We start from the raw sequence: 22,895 nt of genomic DNA, 5'->3' as shown, positions 1-22,895 counted from the left end.
GTTTTAGATCCGTGAGGGCCTTTCGAGAGCAACCGAATCTTTAGCAGTTTTCTGCCCGAAAACCACCGGATCGGAGCATAAAACGCCAGTAACCCGTAGAAGCATTGCAAAAGCCGGGGCCTTTTAAAGGTGCTAAAGCTGTAGTCATCCCACACAGTAGAAAAGGTGGTTTTACTGTTACAGTAAATGTAAAGATTACGTTTAAAACTAAATGCAAGGATGGCGTGGAATCATGGTCGCCCAACACCAGAGGTATTGGACGACCAGTTCCAAATAAAGCTATTCTCCAGATATGCCTCGGCATAAAACAAAACATTACGGTAACCCGTCCGATCCCGTGAACTTCCATATCGGATTATATATTAATTTCCTGACATATATTCTTAAGAAACCATGCAACCAGACTTCCATATCGGAATACATTTTAGTATAATTGTATAGATTTTTCTGAAATTATGCAATTTCGACAATTTTGAAGTACATGTACTATTTCTACTATTTCTTTATCATCTGTGAGGGTGGCTTCCTCTTGAGCTCCGATCATTTATTGAGGGAATTGACCGTTAGCTGGTTTAGAGAATGATGAAGCCTGCAATCTCCCCCAAGCAAGCCTCGTTGTGTTGGCGCCTCGGGAGGGAAAAAATGGCAAAAAGCATAAGAAAATTCCTGTCTTGGGGTTTTCCTGTGCACTGTTGCCCCGTGGTAAAAATATCTAGCAAAATCTTTATGGAGTAATCAGAGAGGCAGCGGACCGTCTCTTAGGAATAAATCGCATCGCCCCGAACAAAAGTGGCACTCTGGTCTACCTGTACTGCAACTGTTGCAGATACTTGAGCATCCGACTCGATCACCACTATGTTCCGAGAGACATTTCTGAGAGCATGCGTCGGAAACGATGCATCAGGAGTATAGAAAGAGTACTGAACATGCTGAATATGGTTCGGGAAGAGCAGGACGGGATTAAAATCTATGGTCCATGTGGTCCCGTTACCCTTCACTGTGCCTCGAGCCACGGTCGATTTAAGCGCCATTCCCAGCACATTGTTCCTGTCAACAACGATCTGATTGATGTATTCAAATTGTCCGTCCAACTGAACAATGTTCACGCCCTTCCCAGAGCCACCAAACATATTGTTTACAATATTGACACCGGATATCATTTTCCTCTCAGACGATTTCAGCAATATGTAGGCATCGCCTAAAAAGAAACTATTAACAATATCAAGCTGCACGGGATCTTCTGCAACAATGCCTGTGTAGTCCATATAAGAACCGAGAATCCTAGTCTGAGTCAATCCACCGAGCTGTAGTTTGATTCCAACTCCTCCAAAGCCCGTGGCCTTATTATAGCAGTGGACTCCCGTTATTATATTGGCCTGACCGCTCAACAAAATCCCCACAGCAGCCGAGAAAATGACCACATCTGTTACAGCGTTGTCGTTGCCCATGAGATTTATAGCAACGCCACTGAATTGCCTCTCAATGGGACTTCCACCCGCGGTAATGTGCTGTCCAAGAAAGGAATTATGGATGAGTGTCTCGTGCCCGCCCTGAACCATGATGCCAGACGACATGAAATGCGAGATATAGCAGCTATCTATGTTGGTTCTAAGGGAATTGATGACTAGAATACCCCCGCCTGAAAAATTCGCATCCAACATCAAATTCCGCAGAGTAACATATTCGTACGAGTACTCAGCAGACAAGTCCATGCCCGTGATGGCGGTCGCGAGATCGTCGCCATTAAGGTTCTCATTGAGCTTGGCATCAGCCGAGGACCATAGCTCGATCAAGTACCGATCTTTTGGGAAATTCTCAGAAGCCCGCAGAGTTCCCCCGTGAATCTGTGTGCGCGGAATCAATTAGTAATTCGTCTGGACAAACCTGCAAAGTGATACACCAAAAAAAATACAGAGATTTAATTTCAATACCAAAACATTGCCGCCTCTGCTTGCAGGCAGCCGCAGAGGTCCGCTGATGAGATAATTTCCCCCTTGGAGATGAATCTCCACGCCTCCGAGGTCAGGTATACCTGGCATCATTTGTTCGATTGTAGTTACATTGAAGGCCCATTGATGGCAGCCAACAGGGCCTGAGTGCTGTCTGTGGCTCCGGTTGGATCCGCGCCATAGTCTGTAACATAGAATATGCCGCCATTCGATGGGACCTGCGCAACCGAAAGCAAACCAACAAAACACACTAAAAAAACTAATTTCCGTTGCTCAATTTGCAGAAAAGTGTGCCATCCCCAGTACACTTACCGTGGTGTTGTGAGGTCTTGGCGCCGCAGCCAACGACTGAGCCTTCTTCCAGCGAGCAATCGAAACTTTCTTCGCCTCCGCTCGACTGAAATATTTGGGAACATTGACGACTGGAGAATCGCGACTCTCCATTCTTGATTGCGAGAGGGATCTCGAGTGAGCACCAGTCAAAATCATGTGACAATCCACATTGGATAAAATCCCAAGAAATGCCATTACAGCCAAGACGGAAAAAGCCCGTAGGGCACCCATTACTCCTTTTGCAGGTTGAGACTTCCTCTTCTAATTCCAGGCTACTAAAAACGAAATATAGACAAAAGCCAGATTATGATACCTTTAAATATTTTTCCAGAAGAAAATGTCGGACGGGAAGGCCATTGCAGAAAGAAATCCCAATGGACCCGAGAAATCTTTATAAGCTTTCTTGTGCTGAATGTTGAAGTGCTCTATATTTATAATCTTTCTTCTGCAGAATTTTAAGGTGGAGTCACCAGCAAATTTTTCTGGAAGTGTCATGCAAAGATGCTCATTGAGCACAGATGAGGAAGGCGGTGCATTTGAAGGGAAAGTTAGTTGTCTTGGCCGGCACAGGAGGTCTATAAATTATTATTGCATTAACAACACTCCAAGTGTATTTATACCTTTCTCAAAAGCGGCGTCGAAACTGTTTTGGACATTTTTTCTTTCATATGTTTTCGATTGTTGTTTCCAATTTTCAGTTATTAATTATCAGAAAGGCAAGTTTTGATGGCTGAGATTATGCTATTCAGCATTTTCGCTTTCCTATGTTTTCGACTGTTGTTTCCAATTTTTGGTTATTAATTATCAGAAAGGCAAGTTTTGATTTATGCTATTCAGGTGTTGTAGGAGTTTTTAAACACACTCAATTCATTTTTCAACCAAACACGAAGTATACAAATTCAACCGGGGAAAATGGAAATTTATATTTTTAGCACTTTTTTTTTTTTAAATATTTAATTAATCTTAAGTTTTTAAGTATGTTTTATATTTTCTCCTTTAGTATAGCGTACAATCACTCCTATAAGGTTTGATCTAGTTGCTTTATTGAAGAGGTTTATCCTCATCCAATTGCAGGTCCATCCTCAACCAGGTCTATCTTAATATAACATTTTTTAATTAAATTTGATTTCTATTAAATTTTGTTAAATTTATTAATTTTAAATATTTAAATACAATATTAATTTGTTTATTAAAAATTATAATATCACAATAACAAAAATTTTAAATTATTAATATATTAGATATGCTGAAGATGTAGTCCCATCAAGGTTACAAAAAAATACAATTTGAAATAATATATTTAAAAATATATTAAATTATTGTACTTTTTTGTTTTTGAATTTTATAGTATATAATGCATTCATAAAATTCCATAAAGTAGAAAATGATATATTAGATATAACAAAAATATAGTCCCACCAAACTTAAAAAAAAAAAAAAACAAAACAAAACAATTTGAAATAATATATTTAAAAATAGATTAAATTATTCTAACTTTTTGTTTTGAAATTCTATCTAGATTTGAATTTTATAGTGTATAAATTTTCATTCATTCATAAAATTCCATTGAATGGAGAATTAAAATATCTTTTAGAGATGTAATAGGCATTAAGGATTGATAATAAAATTCCACAAAGTGAAAAAATTAAAATATCTTTTAAAAATATGACCAGCATTAAAGTGTCCTTTAAAAATGATCTAAAAAACAATTTAAATGTTCTTAATACTTTAAAAACCTTTTATCTATTCCTAATTGGTATATCTTAAACCAAGCTAAAAAAGTGTTGATAGTAGAGATAAGTAAATATTTATTTTAAAAAGTAAGCTTCTTTTTCACTAAAATCCATTCCAAAATTAAATTGTAATTTAATAATTTAATATTTTAAAACAATTTTATAAAATACATAACATGGGATCACATCTATATGAAATTACATACTGATTATGTGTATAATTTTTTCGTGAAGCTATATTGATTATTTGTATAAATTCTTTTCAAACTATATTAATTTTGAAGTATATTGATTATTTGTATAAATTCTTTTCAAACTATATTAATTTTGAAGTACATTTATCAATATGGATGGTATACTTTATCGGATGATATTCTTTCTAAAATGTGGTGACTTCTCCTTTGACTTAGATTTTGTTCTATTCATTTTGTAAACGTGCTCGTTGGCAAAATTGATTGTAATGGATTATAAGGATATCTATCAACGTGGATAAATTATATTCTTTCTCAAATGTGGTGACTTCTTTTTTTACTTACATTTTGTTCTATGCATTTTGTAAACTTGCTCTGAAAAATTGATTGCGAATGGGTTAGCCTAAAATCTTTTTTTTTTTTTTTAAAGCGATTTTAGCTGGTTGATATATGAAGAGTGAAAATTTCAAAATCATTTTCATAATTGCACATGAAATTATAAAGTTAAAGTTAGAATTAATTTTCTTAAAAAACTAATAGTAAATTTGGCAAGACTATATCTTCATCATGTCTAATATATCACTCAGGGAATTTAACCGATCACTTCATATCAAGGAGTGCCTTAACAAAGCACTGCACCTATTCATCAATCCAAGACCCATGGACAATAATATTATTAACTTTTAAAATAACAAAAAAAATATATAAACTATATATAAAATTCTTACAAATTTGAATATTTTTTCAAAACCATCATTAAACATTTTACAATTTGCATATCATTGACTAATAAGATTTGTCGAGGTTTCTACACATTAAGATAAAATTCGCTCCTAAAAATTTTCTGTCTTTGTCTTCGGTGAATCAAAATGAATAACTTGAGTGAATGAAGAGATTCTCAAAATAAGGGTGTCATATAGATAAAGCAATGTTTTTAGAAATTCTACTATGTATTGAAACTACTTCACCTCTTGTAAGAATTTTGGATTACCTAATATTACTTGTGGTTGGGAAACAAACTCCACACCTTTCTAAGAATAATGAAAAACATAGAAAGGACATGGAGTTAGTCTTTTCTCCTCTGGAGAGAACAAGAGACAATGGAAGCATGTTAATCACTTCATTCATGTGGCTTCTAGCTTCAATGTAGTAGTTGCATGAGTGGTTGTCTCTAGTTCATGTTGGGGGTTAATGAACCTTGCCTCGATTTTATGTTGTTCTACATTTGAAGGACAAGAAGACAAATGGATGAGGCAAGTAGATGTAATGAAGAGTAGACAAGACAATGCCAAGTGTTAAATCTCATGCATTAATTGAAACCAAACTTCCTCCCTACCACCTTTGCATGATTAGGATGATGCAATTGTTTATTATGGCTTCCAAATGGTACAAAAAATGATAATTCCTCAATTTTTGGTACAAATTTGCTCTTTCCTGGCAATCACTCCATTATGTATTTACATGGACATTATATCCCCTTAAGATATGGTAAAATGAGATGCTAGAGAATGTAGGATAGAATCAAACAAACAAAACAAAATTCATTAACCATGCGCCTTAAAAATGATAACAAACCAATAATTACAATCAACTTAGAGGGGAAAACCTCATTTTACAATGAATACAATGTATAAGACAATATTTGATGATTCTAAGACTAGGTCTCCATGGTATGTCTGTCTATTATATATGGGGTACAATTATAATGAAATAGTACAATGAAAGGTTATCACTTACATAATAATATAACAATATAAATCTAATAATTCAATATCTTGATCTTAATTAGGGGTTTTAGAGTTAACATGGGGATTTTCTGGGACTTAGCATGCCCCTCCCCTTCAAACAAGTGTTTTCTTCAACACTTGACTAACTGCAGACATTTCTACTTGAACAACTAATATTCCCATGTCGTCTCTTCCACTAGTAGGTTCTTTGATTTGGTGAGAAACATAGTAATTGTTTGATTTATTAACTAATTAATCCTTGAGAGAGTGTATATTTCCACAATTATTCATATTGAGAGAAATTTTCAAATGAATCTGCTTGGACGAAACATTGGATAGGATTAAACATTCTCCATGCAGTTTCATTCAAAAAATTCTCTCAATACTTAATTCTTGTTTCTAGGATTGTTTCTAGTTCTAGTACAATGTTTCCTTTTTCATTAAGCTCTAGTAAAATAGCTAAGATTGGGATCTTGTCACTAATTACCTTCTTTAATCAAGAAACATGGAAAACTAGGTGTACATGTGAATATGGGGGCAATTCCAATTTGAAAGCCACACTTCCATTCCTATGCAAACACCTTATAAAGGCTATAATACCTTGGTTCTAATTTTTTGTCCTTCTTTTATTGCTAAAGGAACATCTAATTATATAATTGTAGTCTCAAAAATACCCAATCCCCCACTTCAAATTCCCTCTCACTGTGACATTGATCTGTTTGTTGCTTCATCCTATTTTTCATTATAACCAAGTTGTTCTTAAATAGTTTGAGAACCTCTTGTTAGTTCCCTATGTCACCTTTCATTGCTTGACTATTTATAGCTCCTTTCAAGGGTGTTAGGATGGATGAAGGATGATAGCCATAAAGTTCCATAAATGGGGACATTTGTGATGAAGTATGGAAGGATGTGTTTTACCACCATTTTGCCAAGGGAAACCACTTGACCTATTATATTTGTTCATCATATGCAAATAAACATATATATCCTTCTAAGAATTTATTCACAATCTTGGTTTTACTATCAGCTTGAGGATGGTATGATGAGGCATGAGCTAATTAAGTACCCCAACAAGAAAATAATGCAGTCCTAAAATTTAAAGGAAAATTGGATCTTTATGACTTACAATAATATTTGGGATTCCATGTAGCTTTTGGATTATCTACATGAATTCTTCTACCATTGTACTTGCTTTAAAAGGATGAGAAAGAGCGAAAAAATTGGTATACTTTGTAATTATATCTACCACTACCATAATGACGTTCCTTCGTATTTGGGTAAATCTATAATAAAATCCATTGAAACTTCTTCCCAATGTTCCTTAGAATGAATAATGGTTCTAGGAATCTTTGGGTTTTGATTGTCTTTCCCTTATTCTATTGGAATACCACTCATTTAGCCAAGGAAAACTTGCGCATCTACTATAAGTCCTTCCCAAAAATAATATTTCTTAATTCTATGGTATGTTTTCAAAAACCACGAATGTCCTCCTATAGGAGAAGTATGCAATTCGAAAGGGACCTTTTGTTTGAGTTGAGAGTTATTACATAAGTATACATGATCTTGATACGATAACAAATAATTTTTCCACATAAATTTCAATTACATCAGATTCCTCCTATAGTTTTTGAATGATATTCCGTACCTTCTTGTTGAAAAATGTGTAACAAGAAATGTTAAATTTAGAATGTGCTAAAAATAGACCTGCTAAAAATAGCATGTCTAAAAATAATGTGTCTAAAAATAGTAGTTTGGCCAGTGAGGTCATTGGCCACTTGGGTGAGAGGTGAAACTGCTAAAAATAGAAAATTCTAATAGCATTTCGGGGTCCCTTCCTATTTATAGTAGTCCCTAGTCTATCTATAGGAAGTAAAATTTATTTTGGTCTTAACAACAGTTGGAAATATTAATTAATTAATTTAGTTGAGTTAATTAGTTAAGGAAATTTGAATTTGAAGTCTTTGTGAGCATGCACATGAGTTGTCCCACTGATTGAGGAATTTATCCTTAATTTCCTCCACTGATTGAGGAAATAAGTATGAGTTCTATAATGATAGAATTAGTTGACTTAGTTCTAACTAGTCAAGTCTAGTTAGATTATTTTAACAAGTTGTTAAAATAATAAAATATAGTTTGTTAATGCTTGCATGCATGTGACAACTATTATTTTAGATAACTGAGAATTCACTCATGGATAACTGTTGCATATCAGTTCTGTCAGAGACCTAATTGAGATCAGATGTGGGACAATGTACTATTATATGCTTAACTATCTCTATTAAGTATTTTTGCATGGTTGAGGAACTAGTGTCCTCAAGGATTGCGTAGTTGGACCATTGGTTAACTTGGTATGTTTGGAATTATTTTCATATGCTTTTGCTATTATTTCCTAAGAAAATTGCGCAAAGAAATAGGGATTGGACCATAGGTAAAGCCTTTATATACAAGGTTTGGTTGGTTCATGAGACATATCTTCATATCTTCATAGTTCATTGAGAACTGGATAGCTTGAGAGCCAATTATTTTTATATTGTGAAGAGGATTTCCACTTGATTGATAATACATGGTTGGGGTTTTATGCTGGTGCTTTCCCCTGGATATATCTTGTGTTATATGTGATTATTTCTCTTGATCAGTTATGCATGTTTCTACTTGCTGTTGCTCATGAATTCGATTATGCTTCCGCTTAATGTTTTGTAGAAGTAGAACAAGTATTATGCTTTAGGACATTGCATATATTGGTTTGTTCTACAGGTGAAATTTCTACATGGAATCAGAGCATAGGCGATCAAGCAAGAACAATATACTAGCAGGAGAAATTTGAAGTTTATTATTCGAGATATAGATCTCAAGTTCTTATCACATCTATTTCATTGATGGCATTCTATGGTTTGAGGTTTGAGTATGCCCTTGATGGCAACTCAAACTATACAGCTTGGAAGGATCGCATGGAGGCAGTTTTGGAAGATAATGGCCTTAAGGATTTCATGGATCAAGAAATTCCTAAGCATGCCGACAAGACTGAGCAGGTGGAATGGAGGAAGTGTGTGGCTAGAGCTAGGATAATTCTCTTAGAGGGAGTGCGAGATCACATTGTCTCGAGCCTCCATGGGAAGGAGACTCTGCATGCAATGTGGAAAACATTGAAAGATTTATATCAGAGTAGCAGTGATCAGAGGAAGCTGGCACTAAAGGACAAACTTCGAAAGATCAAGTGTGAAAGGGATGAGACGGTCTCTATGTATCTGACCAAGCTCATCACATGCAGGGATGAGCTTGCAAGTGTAGGTGTCGTGACACTGGATGAGGATATGGTGAGTCTAGCATTCCTTGGCCTTCCTAAGAGCTGACATAGCTACCAGGACTCAGTGAATGGAAGGGAGAAATTGCCAGGTTGGGAACGACTATGGTAGGATTTGATGCAGGAGGAGATCAGATGGAGCATTAGAGACAGTTCTTCATCCATGCATGATGAGGAGAACTGTGCCTTAGTGAGTAAGGAGAAGAAGGGGAAGGAGAAGGTTTCTCTTTCCAAATCCAGTTCTTCCAATGATGGGAAGAAGGTTGAATAATCAAAAGTGCGATGCTTTCGTTGCCATGAGGTGGGACATTATGTTGCAAATTGTCCACGGAGGAAATCCAAGAAGGGATTCGGGGAAGGATCTGAAGGTGAGGCACTTGCTTCACAGTTTGAGTTGGATTTCACACTCTTCGCATGCAAGGTTTCATCCATGGTGGGAAGTGGTTGGTTTCTTGACAGTGGAGCTTCTTTCCACATGACCAGCCACAAGAGTTTGTTTAGTACCTTTGGGGAGGAAGATCTCCAGATAGTCATAGTTATGGGTAATGATGAGAAGTATAGTGTCTTAGGTGTAGGCACAATTATTTTTCAGAGGGAACATGGATCTTGCCTTACCTTGACCAATGTCAAGTATGTACCAGGACTGAAGAGAAACTTGGTGTCGATCGTGATGCTGGAAGACAGAGGCTATGATGTAGTCTTCAGTAAGAGAAAGGTTTTTCTTAGACACATCATCACTAGACATGTGAAGCAGATTGGTTCACAGGTCAAGAACCTATATTCTCTTGAGGTTCAAGATGCATGCAAAGCCTTGAGCAGCAAGGCAACTGATGGAGAATTGGTGGTTGAGAGGGAGGGTATATTACCTCTCAACATACAAAGCCAGAAAAAGTCTTAGATGATTGTGGAGGAGCCACGATTGGTGTAGCAGCTTCAGGAGGTTGTGGAGATCGAGTAGAGACATCTACTCATGCAGAGACCTCCAGTAGGGGGAAACTTCGAGCCAGGTGGGCTGAGGGATCACATGCAGCCATACCTCTAGGTAGGAGATGGGGTGATATAGAGTGATCGTCCCAAGGAGGAGGGGCAGGATCCTTGAGGTACCCAACCTCTTGGATGAGACCTTGCTACAGGAGCCCCGATGTGGAGTAGCAAGAACTAACTGATTGGGTAGAGACAGATGTGGATGGAGTGGCAGAGAGAGCGACAATGCAGGGAATCCTAAGATAGCATGTAGCTAGCAGGCTGCAGCAATGCGAGAGGCACAAGTGTTTTGCACAGTGCTATGTGACACAGAGAGGTGTGCAATGGTGTGAGATGCATGGAGATGTTGCAGTAGCACAGATGTAAGAGAAGGAGCACTTGTCAGCAGCAGGTAGATCTTCAGCATTAGAGTATGTTCCTAGCCCAACAGAGTGGTCAATTGGGAGTGTTTCTGTTCCAAGTGTTGTTGGAGCAAGTGGACCGGGTAAATGTGTTGCATGCAGAACATTCTAGAGTTACAGGATCGGGTTCGAGAGAAAGCCTTTCTTGTTGAGAGGGAGTGTTGAAAAATGTGCAACAAGAAATGTTAAATTTAAAATGTGTTAAAAATAGACCTGCTAAAAATAACATGTCTAAAAATAGCAGTTTGGCCAATGAAGTCATTGGCCACATTGGGTGAGAGGTGAAACTGTTAAAAATAGAAAGTTCTAAAAATAGCATTACTGGGTCCCTTCCTATTTATAGTAGTCCCTAGTCTATCTATAGGAAGTAAAATTAATTTTGGTCTTAACAGAATTTGGAAATATTAATTAATTAATTCAGTTGAGTTAATTAGTTAAGGAAATTCGAATTTGAAGTCTTTGTGAGCATGCACATGAGTTGTCCCATTGATTGAGGAATTTATCCTTAATTTTCTCCACTAATTGAGAGAATAAGTATGAGTTCTATAATGAGAGAATCAGTCGACTTAGTTCTAACTAGTCAAGTCCAGTTAGATTATTTTAACAAGTTGTTAAAATAATAAAATATAGTTTGTTCATGCATGCATGCATGCATGTGACAACTATTATTTTAGATAACTGAGAATTCACTCATGGATAACTGCTGCATGTCAGTTCCGTCAGAGACCTAGTTGAGATCAGATGTGGGATAGTGTATTATCAGATGCTTGACTATTTTAGTAAGTAGTTTTTACATGGTTGAGGAAATAGTGTCCTCAAGGATTGCATGGTTGGACCATTGCTTAACTTGGTATGTTTGGAATTAATTGCATATGCTTTTGCTATTATTTCCTAAGCAAACTGCGCAAGGAAATAAGGATTGGACCATAGGTAAAGCCTTTATATACAAGGCTTGGTTGGTTCATGAGACATATCTTCATATCTTCATAGTTCATTGAGAACTAGATAGCTTGAGAGCTAATTATTTTTGTATTGTGAAGAGGATTTCTGTTGTGGGGAAAAATGCCTATGCAGGACGATCCTATCCACCTAAGGTGTGACAGTGCCATAGCAACAAACAGAGACAACTATTCTAGTATTCTTCCTTTATGAATTAAGAATGAAGAGAGAAATGGATGGACTAACCGGTGTCTTCCGTTTGTCCCTCGATCCGGCTTCTCTTCTCTTGGAGAGTTCCCAGCTACTTGCCTTCTCGCTCGCCCAGCTTCAAGAGGTTTCTGCAAGATCACAAGAAGAGAACACTACACAAGACATGGATTCATATTCATAACTAGTTCAGTATTAGAAATAAACTAAACATACTAATGCAATCATACATCAAAAATACATCAGTATATAGGAGAAAACAAGATAGCTTTATTGATGAATAACAAGGTTCAGGAAGAGATACAACCCAAAGGGCTCCAATCCAGCATCTCCTTCCCAGCAAACGGAATTCCTATCTTCACCCCCTTCAAAGCATTAAGCACCCAATGATTCCAATCTCAAACCAACAGCAATTCTTTGCAATAACAAAATTCCAGCCTCTAGATCTCATGGAGGAGAGATCCATATATAGATGTTTGGAGAGAGGATGAGTCAGCTTGAGATCTGACTAGTGTCCTCTCCCTCTGTCAGTTCTTGATTCCACTTGGAGGTTCTTGCTTCCACTTGGAGATTTGGAACCTCTTACTCATCACCAGTCGAATTCCCTGAGGCAAGTGTCATTTTGGAAGCTTCCTGGGTTTTGACACCTTGAGAAATGAACTTGCCACATGTCCACTCTCGTTCAGCGCAGGTAGCCAGTGCTCCCTTTGACATTCAACGCAGGTAGCCAGTGTTGGCTTTGACATTCAGCGCAAACAGCTAGTGTAGCCACTGAAATGATCCTGAATTGACTTGTTTTTGAGCAGTTTCTGGTGGAGAACTTCTGTGAATTGTTGTGGTTTGTTAGCCTTGTTCCTCTAGGGGTAGGAACAACATGTTTAGGGACTTTGGATCCCTTAGATTATGTACATTTCATGCTCAATGCTGTAAGGCACAAAAATGTCTATAACAGTTGCCCCCTAAAGTATGAGGCAGTTTATCGGGTGAAATGCTTTATCAGGGGGATCCGAAGTTCATCCAATGCTGGGAGGAGACCTGTAATAAGATACAATACAATACATTATATTTCATACTGCTTTCACGATCTAGCTGAGGCGGGCATTCCCATGTTCAGCTTTATAAATTCATTTTTCTGTACATAGAACAAACAATCGTCTTATGGTAGACTGATAATTTTGATGAAATTATCATCCTTTGAGTAGGATGATTATCTGCTGCAATGATGTAAATGTCAATGTCTTTATCTTTCATGAATATATATCGCAGCTCGGATGGATGAAACTAGATCCGGGGTCTTCAAACTCGTTCGATCTTCACTCTAAGTACAAGTCGATCCATGTGAGAAATGTTCTGAAGTCGAACATGGAAAGACATCGCTTGATTACCGGTCAATGAGGTAAACCGTTAACAACGCGAGAGGAATCACCGATAATGATAATGACCCTCAAGGTACTGCAGTACAATTCACGTGGTGTGAATAAAGGACTTGGCGTCGAACACCACGCAAAATCTTTCGGTCGAAGGTCATTGATGTATACCTGTCGCCGGAAGTGAGAAACTTGCCATTGAGGCATGCAAGCTTCAAAGTACTGAAGGGGTTGTTCCTAGATCAACTTCTTGGATAATGAGCTGATGTCGACAAGAAGCGATCCGTCAAAGGAGGGCCTTAATGAATCCCACATCAGTGACACGGAACGGAGCTAATGATTTTAATGGAGGTGAAAACGATCTGTGACATATGATTCAGGGTGGCGGTCATGAAAGGATGAAGGATAATGTATGGCAGTGGATGGGACACGGTTGACTTTTCCGAACGACTTCTCTTGAACATATGGCGACACTGATGCGATGGATTGGTAGCATTACCCCAAATATGGATGGTATGGAGAGACCATGGATGTGACCAGTGAATGAAACAACCCAACCCGATTGTGGTACGGAGGAAAAGTGTCATGTTCAAGAGCGACTTGCTACCATCAAAGTTTTCTTGAGTTTCTCCCAATTTTTCCCCAATCATTGCTGACTAGTACCTCTTTATTTTTGTCAAGCTTGAGGAGGATAACATATGCTTGTTCTATAACCTGCCCTTCGGGAAAGCCCATCGCTATGTTTTAACGAGCCTAGCGATAGTGAAACTCGTTCTCATCTAAAGACAAGTTTGTCGCTATTTAATGATTTTAACGAGTCTAACGACAAGGATAACTCGGTCCTTTTCACTTTTAGAGAGTCTGAAAAGGTACATAAAGTTAACTCCAAAAGTCCTTTTTCGTCATCTAATCCCTTAGGTCCGAAAAAGTATAAAACAATATAGATGGGATGAGTTTTCGATAGTTTTTAACGAGCTGAATAAAACAAGCGCTCGATCTTTTTGTGCAATAATCCCTCAGGTCCAAAAAGATTAAAATCTAGAGGAGGGATAGCTCTTCCTGTCCCTTTAACAAGCTGGAAGGCCAAGGACTCGGCAATCTTTTCATATTTTACGAGTCAGATGAAAAGAGCTTAAAGAAGACTCGTCTTTTGAGGAACGAGTGATAAACAGGGTTAGCAGCTGATTCTAGGTACAGGTTGGAATTTTCCAATCACGGCAGTGTCACAGGGATGGCTAGGTGAAATCACTCTTCGCAGTTGTTCCTCAAAATGGGTAAACAATCACATGGAGGTGAACGATCGACCAAATGAAAAGTGGAGGTGACGGTGCAAACACGACCAAGGCTTTAATGGCTGATAAGGTTACATTCACAGTGGTTATTTACCGGGTAGTGGTTCATTTTTTAACGAGCTTAAACGCGGGTGGAAACATTTGCTCGATCTTATGTTTATTTTTTAACGAGCATGAACTATGCGCTAAAACTGCTCGGATCTTGCGTTTATTTTTTAACGAGCATGAACTGTGTGCTAAAACTGCTCGAAAAGTTTGCATGCCCCCAGCATAATAATGCAAATCGAGGTGCATGCCCCCCAAGCTTCATTGCGTTCAACTCGATGGTTGGAATGAAGGTTTACCTTTGAGATTTGAAAAGGGGATTTGTTTCATTTTTTAATGAGGTTGACACAGTAAAAGAACTATCCTCATGACTCCTTGTTTCATTTTTTAACGAGGTCGACACAGGATAAGAACCGTCCTCGGAGCCCACTGTATTTACAGTATTTCTATTAGGGCGATGATCCAGGCTGAAAAAATGTTTAGGAATCTTCCGAATCCATTAGATATAGAAGATTTCATATTGTAGGTTTCCACTGTGGCCACTTCCGCCAGATTACTTGCAGGCAGTAGGGCAAAAGTACACATTAAGGCAGGGTCTTTTAGGAGACCTACTCCAATATTTTGAAGCAAATGATTGCTTCCATGGATCATTGGAATGCTTCCCGTAACTTCTGAACTGTCGGGGAGGAAAGTTTGTTGGTCGACGACTGTAATTCCTCCTTGAAAGGGAAATGCAATCTTCCTGAAGTAGGTCGACACAACTGCGGCCATGGCATATATCCAGGGCCTTCCCAGTAGGATGTTGTAATCGAGGTTTCCATCAATTACTTCAACATCAATTCCTACTGTTTTGCCCCCTAGTTCAACTTCAAGGATAATTTTAGGGGCGAATGTTCGCCCTTTGGCGAAATTAAGGGGTTTTAAATTTTTAGTGGGCGAATATTTTGTATCATAGTAAATTTTTATAAATCACCTCAAATAGCCCACCTTATTTTAAGGGAGAGGGTAAAAAAGGTAAATTTAGCCCTTGAAATTAGGACTTACAACCTTCGATTCGCCCATTTTCAAAAATAGGTTTTATTTAAGTGAATCCATTCGCCCATTTTCAAGAATAGGTTTTGCTTAAGTGAATCCTATGGGCCAAATACCATATTTATAAAAGAGGTATGGTAAATTAATAAAAATATAAATAAATGAGAGGTATGGTAAATAAATAAAACATTTTTTTATATTTACTCCACAAGTCACCTTATATACATGTAAGGGTGTAATCAAATAAAAATATAAGTAAAGTGGAGGTATGGTAAATAAATAAAACGTCTTTTTATACTTACTCAACAGGTATGGTAAATAAATAAAAATATAAATAAACTAGACGTATCGTAAATAAATAAAACCTCTTTTTATATTTAGTCCATAACCCGTTCTATTTATGAAGGCTCAAGAAAGAGGTTTTATTTAAGTGAATCCTATGGGCCAAATACCATATTTGTAAAAGAGGTATGGTAAATTAATAAAAATATAAATAAACGAGAGGTACGGTAAACAAATACAACATTTTTTTATATTTACTCCATAAGTCACCTTATATTTACGAACACTCAAAAAATGGGTTATATTTAGGTGAAACCTATGGCCAAAATACTATGGGACAAATACCATGGACTAGATTGTTATTAATACCATGCAAAAAACCATTATTAACCCTAATATTAGAATTAATAAAAATAAAAATGGCACATGGTATTCACCAAAATGGCACATGGTATTGACCCATGGTATTCACGTGGAATGTAGCCTATTTAAATGGGGGAATTAAACCAGCATGTAGCCTATGCTAAGATTCACTAGGAGTTTACAAAGTTTTATTATTTAGTGAAAGACTCGCCAAGATCTTACAAGATTTTATAATTGAGTAAAATATTCGCCATGCCTGATGAGATATTCGCCAAAAAATTATATATACATATTATATTATTGATAAAATCGCCTTCCATTTTTCCTATATACCATGGAGATTCGCCCATTTATTATATTTATAAATTTAGGGGGGGTTCTTAAAATTTTCCCTGTTCAACTTGCAAGTTACTTAAAATCCCGTATGGAGTGTATGATCATCCATCAAATGCTTTTAAAGTCGTTGACGATCTCGACAAGGGTGGTGAGCCTAAATTCTTCCAGCAACTCATCGACATAATACACGTAGATTCCCCCTCATCAATAATTGTTCGATGAACAGTTTTGTTGAGGGCTTTCACTTGAATAAGGAGAGCTAGTTGAGCTGGTAACTGAGGGTCATATCCTTTATGATCAAAGGCCACAAGATTGGAGTCCATTGGGTCAATTTCACCTATTGCTGATAATAAAGATTGCTCTTGGGAGAGGCAATTTTGTGGTACCTCAAGCGTCGACATAGCGGATGGTGATTGGGCCAGGTCCTCTATTATATTATAATTCTGTGCTATTTTTGCACGAGGATTAAATGTCGACTTGTACACTACTCCCTTTGGCGACTTTATCATTTGTTCAGGAATGGTGGGTGGCACAACTTTGGTCAAAGTTGTTGTCGAACTACTAGGTTGTTCATTAGCCTTGTTATTCGACACCTGTGGATTCCCGTAATCTTTATTCCTTGCCAAAGCATCATTTTGCTGCTTTGAGATAGACAACATAAGCACTTGGGATCGGGAAGCATTTTGATTAGAAACCAGTTTGGTACCCGGGCTTGGAAACGGATCAGTCAATACTGCTGATGTTTTTGAACTCTTAAAGAGTTTCTTAACTTCAGCTATATGTGGACAATCTCTCGTCCAATGATCCTCATCGCATATATGACACCCCACATGGGGTTTCCTTTTTCTCCCTTTCTTTTTCTTCTTGCCCCCTGGTTGCTTCAGTTGTTTGCCCTTGTCGGTCGACGCGGCATTTAATTCTGAGACAAGAAGTTCCTCATTTGCATTTTGACTGGAAATCTTACGGGCCCTTTTAGATATAGCCTTTGTCGATTTCGTGTCTGTCGTGCCAATCACGCCATCGATGGCATGAGAGTCATTGTTTGATTTAGGAGGAGGAGGAATTGAGAATTTCGGTCTAGGGGCGTCAGGTATTTTGTCGTAGAGTGTGCCAGACTGAGTATAGACCAAGTCCAGATATTGCGCACGAGTGATGACTTGCTCTTCCGTTAAGACTCCCCCCTTTGCCACATCTTCCGTGATTGTAGGAAGTAAGGATTTGATAAACCATTCAGCTAATAGCTGATCGGGAACGTACGTTTTTACCATCCTACGACGACGTCGCCACTCATGTATATGATCAGATATGTGAGTGGCCGTTGTCTGTTTGAAGTTGGTTAGGAGTTCCGTTCCCGTTTCATACCTTATCGGTAATTGAAAATGGGTTAAGAAAGTCGTGGCTAAGGTACTGAAGTTTTTGAACGAAGCTCTAGGCAATTCAATATACCATTTTGCCGCTGGACCAGTTAACGTCCTCTGAAAAAGGCGAAGCCTAATCGAATCATCGTTTAGGGTGTTTGATGAACACCACAGATGAAATGTCATCACATGATTCAACGGATCTTCACCCGGATTTCCATTAAATTTAGGAATATCTGACGGAAGTTTATGCGGAATCGCTGGCCACCAAGGGGCATAAGCAATTGGATCATTCGTCGGTCGGTTTAGATCTGGTAATTCTAGAGTTGCTACAAAGGGCAACTGTTGATTCAGGTTAGGCGAAGCATACCCAGGATAAGATGGAATCGCCTGAGCAGTGGGTCTTTGCATACCAGCATAATGTATTTGATGCTGGCAACTTTGACAAGGTTGATGGGCATAACCATTATAATATGGTTGTTGATTACCGCTTTGGAAATGCGATTGCCCATTACTTACAAAGACTTGTTGCTCAGGTCCTTGATATGATTGCTGGAATGGGGGTTGTTGAGTTTGAACCAGCTCTGGTTGTTGAACCATTTGTTGTTGACCAATACTGGATGATTGACCAAGATGAGGAGTCACAGTACTTGTTTGATCCTGAGTCGCTCCAGATAAGGAGGCACTAACCTGAGGTTGTGATTGAGTCGTTGAGACAAGAGGCTGCTGTATTGTAACCTGAGGCTGTTGGGGTTGACATATAACAGGTAGCGCTTGTACTTGCGACGTAGTAACCATAGCAGGTATAGTGGGAATATTCGACACAGGGTGGACTAGTTGCATTGAATATACAACCCTTGGTTGTTGAGGCAGTATTGGTACCCAACCGCTGGATGTAATTCCAGTTTGACCTGAACTTTGTTGTAAACTCCCATATGGTTGTTCTCCGGGAGGGAACAATGAAAAGGCATACTGCCCTCCATATGGTGGCAATCCAGTACTTAAAGGGCAGATTGGCCTTTGAAGACACATTGGATCAATTTGTTGAGTTTCAACATAAGAAATACCATATGATAATCCGGATGAAGAAATAGGAACTAACCATGTCGTCGAAGCAGTCCCTGATGGGACTCCGGCTTGTTGTTGATAACTTGCCGGGATAGATGGTATACCATCGAACATCATTGGGGTAGCAGCAAGAGGCTCTGCCGGTGCTGTGTCGGATGACACGGTCCTGGATGTCGACGGTTGTTCAGACATATCTAGTCTATCCAAAAGATTTTCTAGCGATTCTACAAGAACTTACGATGAAAAGAGACTAACTTCGAAGATCAACAAGGGAATGGTGATGATTATTCCGTTTGAAATAAATTTTAACGACGCTTAGACACAACCTGCTTTTTCAATTTTAAAGAGTCGAGAAAAAGCAAAAGATGACTCTAGTCTCCTTCGATGTTTTAACGAGCCCGAAGTGACAAATGCTCAGATGGACTTTTTCCGTTATAGAGTCTGAAAAAGGCCAAAAGAAACTGCTCTGGAGTTCTAGGCAGAGGGTGTGCCAAACTTTTCGCAAAACCACAGAATACTTTTTAGGGTACGGGCGGTCGATCTTCCTGAATGCTGTGTTCAGTGCATTGCGATCAGTAGGGCGGCCGACACGACTTCCTATGGATAAAGGTTATATTCCTATAGGGGTCTCCCAATATATACGCGACGGTACGTGGGAGCACAATCCGTACTGGCGCTATCGTCCCTCAGGAGGAATCACCCACCATCAACGAGATCGACAGTCACCAGGCTTTACGACGCCGAAACACGTCTCTAGCCTAGACCTCTATGTTGTGCGTTATGTTGCAAAGCGTTGTTAAGTTCATTCAATTTATTTTAGGTTGATCTTTTTAGAAGTTTGCCTTTCAAGGTTCACCACGAGATGTTTGATACAATTCCTAAATATAGTCTAAAGATGATAAGCAAGCTTTATATCTTTTCAACTTTGAAAATCCTAGCTACTAAGGGAAAAGAAAGACACCATCTTTTCTCAAAGAGCAATCAGCACACTCTAATGCACTTTTCCTAAATCAACCATGCAAACTATCAAAATGCAAATGCACAATGCAGGTGTTTATTTTCCTCTTTCGTAGTATTAATGCCTACAAAGAAAGCTTTTTGTACAACTTTGAATTTGCTTTTAAATGAAAAATAAAAACAAGTTTACTTTTTCGAAATCAGAGAGGGTAGAAGAGATTACAACACTTAACGATTTTCGAAATGAATACTTGTTTCGACACTTAAAAGAGACAAACTCAAACCAATAAGCAAGAGTAAATGTATAATCAACTGAAAACAGCCAATGAACTCTCTCCTAAGATCACAATCAACAGATCTGAATCAAGGGCTACAGGATGACTATTTCACTCATGCAAAGGAAAACTGCAAATGATGCCACAAACACATAAAAACACTCACAGTCTTTTTTGTACAAAATGAGGCAGAATTTAAGCAGAGAAAAGGAGTTATTAGACTGGTACCTATGCTGGTTACAGGCTGCAAAAATCAGAGATCAAAACAAGGCAAAATAGAGCAGAGAACCCCAGCTGCACAAGGGCAAACTAGTTCAGCGCAACCTCAACACAGGGGTTTTGACATTCAGCGCAGGTAGCCTTCACGGTACCTGCGTTGAAATGCAGAATCCCTTCACTGGGTCTGCGCTGAAGGAGAAACTCTCGTTTCTCACTGGGTTCTGGGTCACAGATTGCTATTTAATCCACTGTTTCAGGCCAAATCAAAGCAACAAGCAAGGTACAATCAAAGGGATGCTTTGAGGGAGTACTAAGATCTATCACAAAGCATCATCAAATCATTTGTGAGTCCATTGTTCAGATCATAGACAAGTCCAGTGATTGGATCAAAGCAGCAACTGTCTACTTTGCATCCGAGAATAGAAGATGCAGTTCGATTGTTGCTGTCAAGTCTATGAAACAAGCAATGATAGAAACACAAATAAAATGACTAAACAGATCTCCCCAGCGGAGTTGCCAATTTTTTGTGGGGAAAAATGCCTATGCAGGACGATCCTATCCACCTAAGGTGTGACAGTGCCTTAGCAACAATCAGAGACAGCTATTCTAGTATTCTTCCTTTATGAATTAAGAATGAAGAGAGAAATGGATGGACTAACCGGTGTCTTCCGTTTGTCCCTCGATCCGGCTTCTCTTCTCTTGGAGTGTTCCCAGCTACTTGCCTTCTCGCTCGCCCAGCTTCAAGAGGTTTCTGCAAGATCACAAGAAGAGAACACTACACAAGACATGGATTCATATTCATAACTAGTTCAGGATTAGAAATAAACTAAACATACTAATGCAATCATACATCAAAAATACATCAGTATATAGGAGAAAACAAGATAGCTTTATTGATGAATAACAAGGTTCAGGAAGAGATACAACCCAAAGGGCTCCAATCCAGCATCTCCTTCCCAGCAAACGGAATTCCTATCTTCACCCCCTTCAAAGCATTAAGCACCCAATGATTCCAATCTCAAACCAACAGCAATTCTTTGCAATAACAAAATTCCAGCCTCTAGATCTCATGGAGGAGAGATCCATATATAGATGTTTGGAGAGAGGATGAGTCAGCTTGAGATCTGACTAGTATCCTCTCCCTCTGTCAGTTCTTGATTCCACTTGCAGATTTGGAACCTCTTACTCATCACCAATCGAATTCCCTGACGCAAGTGTCATTTTGGAAGCTTCCTGGGTTTTGACATTGAGAAATGAACTTGCCACATGTCCACTCTCGTTCAGCGCAGGTAGCCAGTGTTCCCTTTGACATTCAACGCAGGTAGCTAGTGTTGGCTTTGACATTCAGCGCAAACAGCTAGTGTAGCCACTGAAATGATCCTGAATTGACTTTTTTTTGAGCAGTTTCTGGTGGAGAACTTCTGTGAATTGCTGTGGTTTGTTAGCCTTGTTCCTCTAGGGGTAGGAACAACATGTTTAGGGACTTTGGATCCCTTAGATTATGGACATTTCATGCTCAATGTTGTAAGGCACAAAAATGTCTATAACAATTTCCACTTGATTGATAATACATGGTTGGGGTTTTATGCTGGTGCTTTCCCCTGGATATATCTTGTGTTATGTGTGATTATTTCTCTTGATCAGTTATGCATGTTTCTACTTGATGTTTCTCATGAATTTGATTATGCTTTTGCTTAATGTTTTGTAGAAGTAGAACAAGTATTATGCTTTAGGACATTGCATATATCGGTTTGTTCTACAAGTGAAATTTCTACACTTCTCATCTTGCTTCCATTCTATAATGGCTCCTTCCACCTAGTCAGATTGTAGAATTGAAATAGTGCATAGCCAACACTCCATGTCTTACTCTTTCCTTAAGAGTGCATCTACCACAATATTTAATTTCAAAGTCAAAAGCTAACATCTTTTTAACCCAATTTTGTTGCTCTTATGAAGAATCTTGTTTTTCAGAATCTCTTTTGGACTAATCACATCATTAGTTTTTTCTCGACATTTCAAACCATCTAATGTGGTTCATCCTCAGGACAAATATGTAAAAATTGATCTATACCTAGGTATAAATAACAGAGATACATCATGTCCTAAAGATAAACGTCACAAAAATTAGATAAACGTCATGTGAGTTGAGAGTTATTACATAAGTATACATGATCTTGATACGATAACAAATAATTCTTCCACATAAATTTCAATTGCATCAGATTCCTTCTATATTTTTTGAATGATATTTTGTACCTTTTCATCTTGATTCCATTCTATAATGGCTCCTTCCACCTAGTCAGATTGTTGAATTGAAATAGTGCATAGTAAACACTCCATGTCTTACTCTTTCCTTGAGAGTGCATCTACCACAATATTTAATTTCAAAGTAAAGACCTATCATCTTTTTAACCCAATTTTGTTGCTCTTATGAAGATTATTGATTTTTGGAATCTCTTTTGGACTAATCACATCATTAGTTTTTTCTCGACATTTCAAACCATCTAATGTGGTTCATCCTCAGGACAAATATGGA

The 22,895-nt window shown here is 38.1% G+C and overlaps 1 pseudogene; it reads right to left on the bottom strand.

The window, feature by feature from the left end:
• Positions 1-578: 578 nt before the first annotated feature.
• Positions 579-2,513, bottom strand: LOC149235076 (polygalacturonase QRT3 pseudogene; annotated as a pseudogene).
• Positions 2,514-22,895: the final 20,382 nt, after the last annotated feature.

Source organism: Pinus tabuliformis, chromosome 8 (genome assembly GCF_031772625.1).
Source record: "Pinus tabuliformis cultivar Carrire ecotype Pingquan chromosome 8, CPIR1, whole genome shotgun sequence".
NCBI lineage: Eukaryota > Viridiplantae > Streptophyta > Pinopsida > Pinales > Pinaceae > Pinus > Pinus tabuliformis.
Note: the sequence above shows the minus strand (reverse complement) of the source record. Positions and strands in the feature narration are given on the sequence as shown.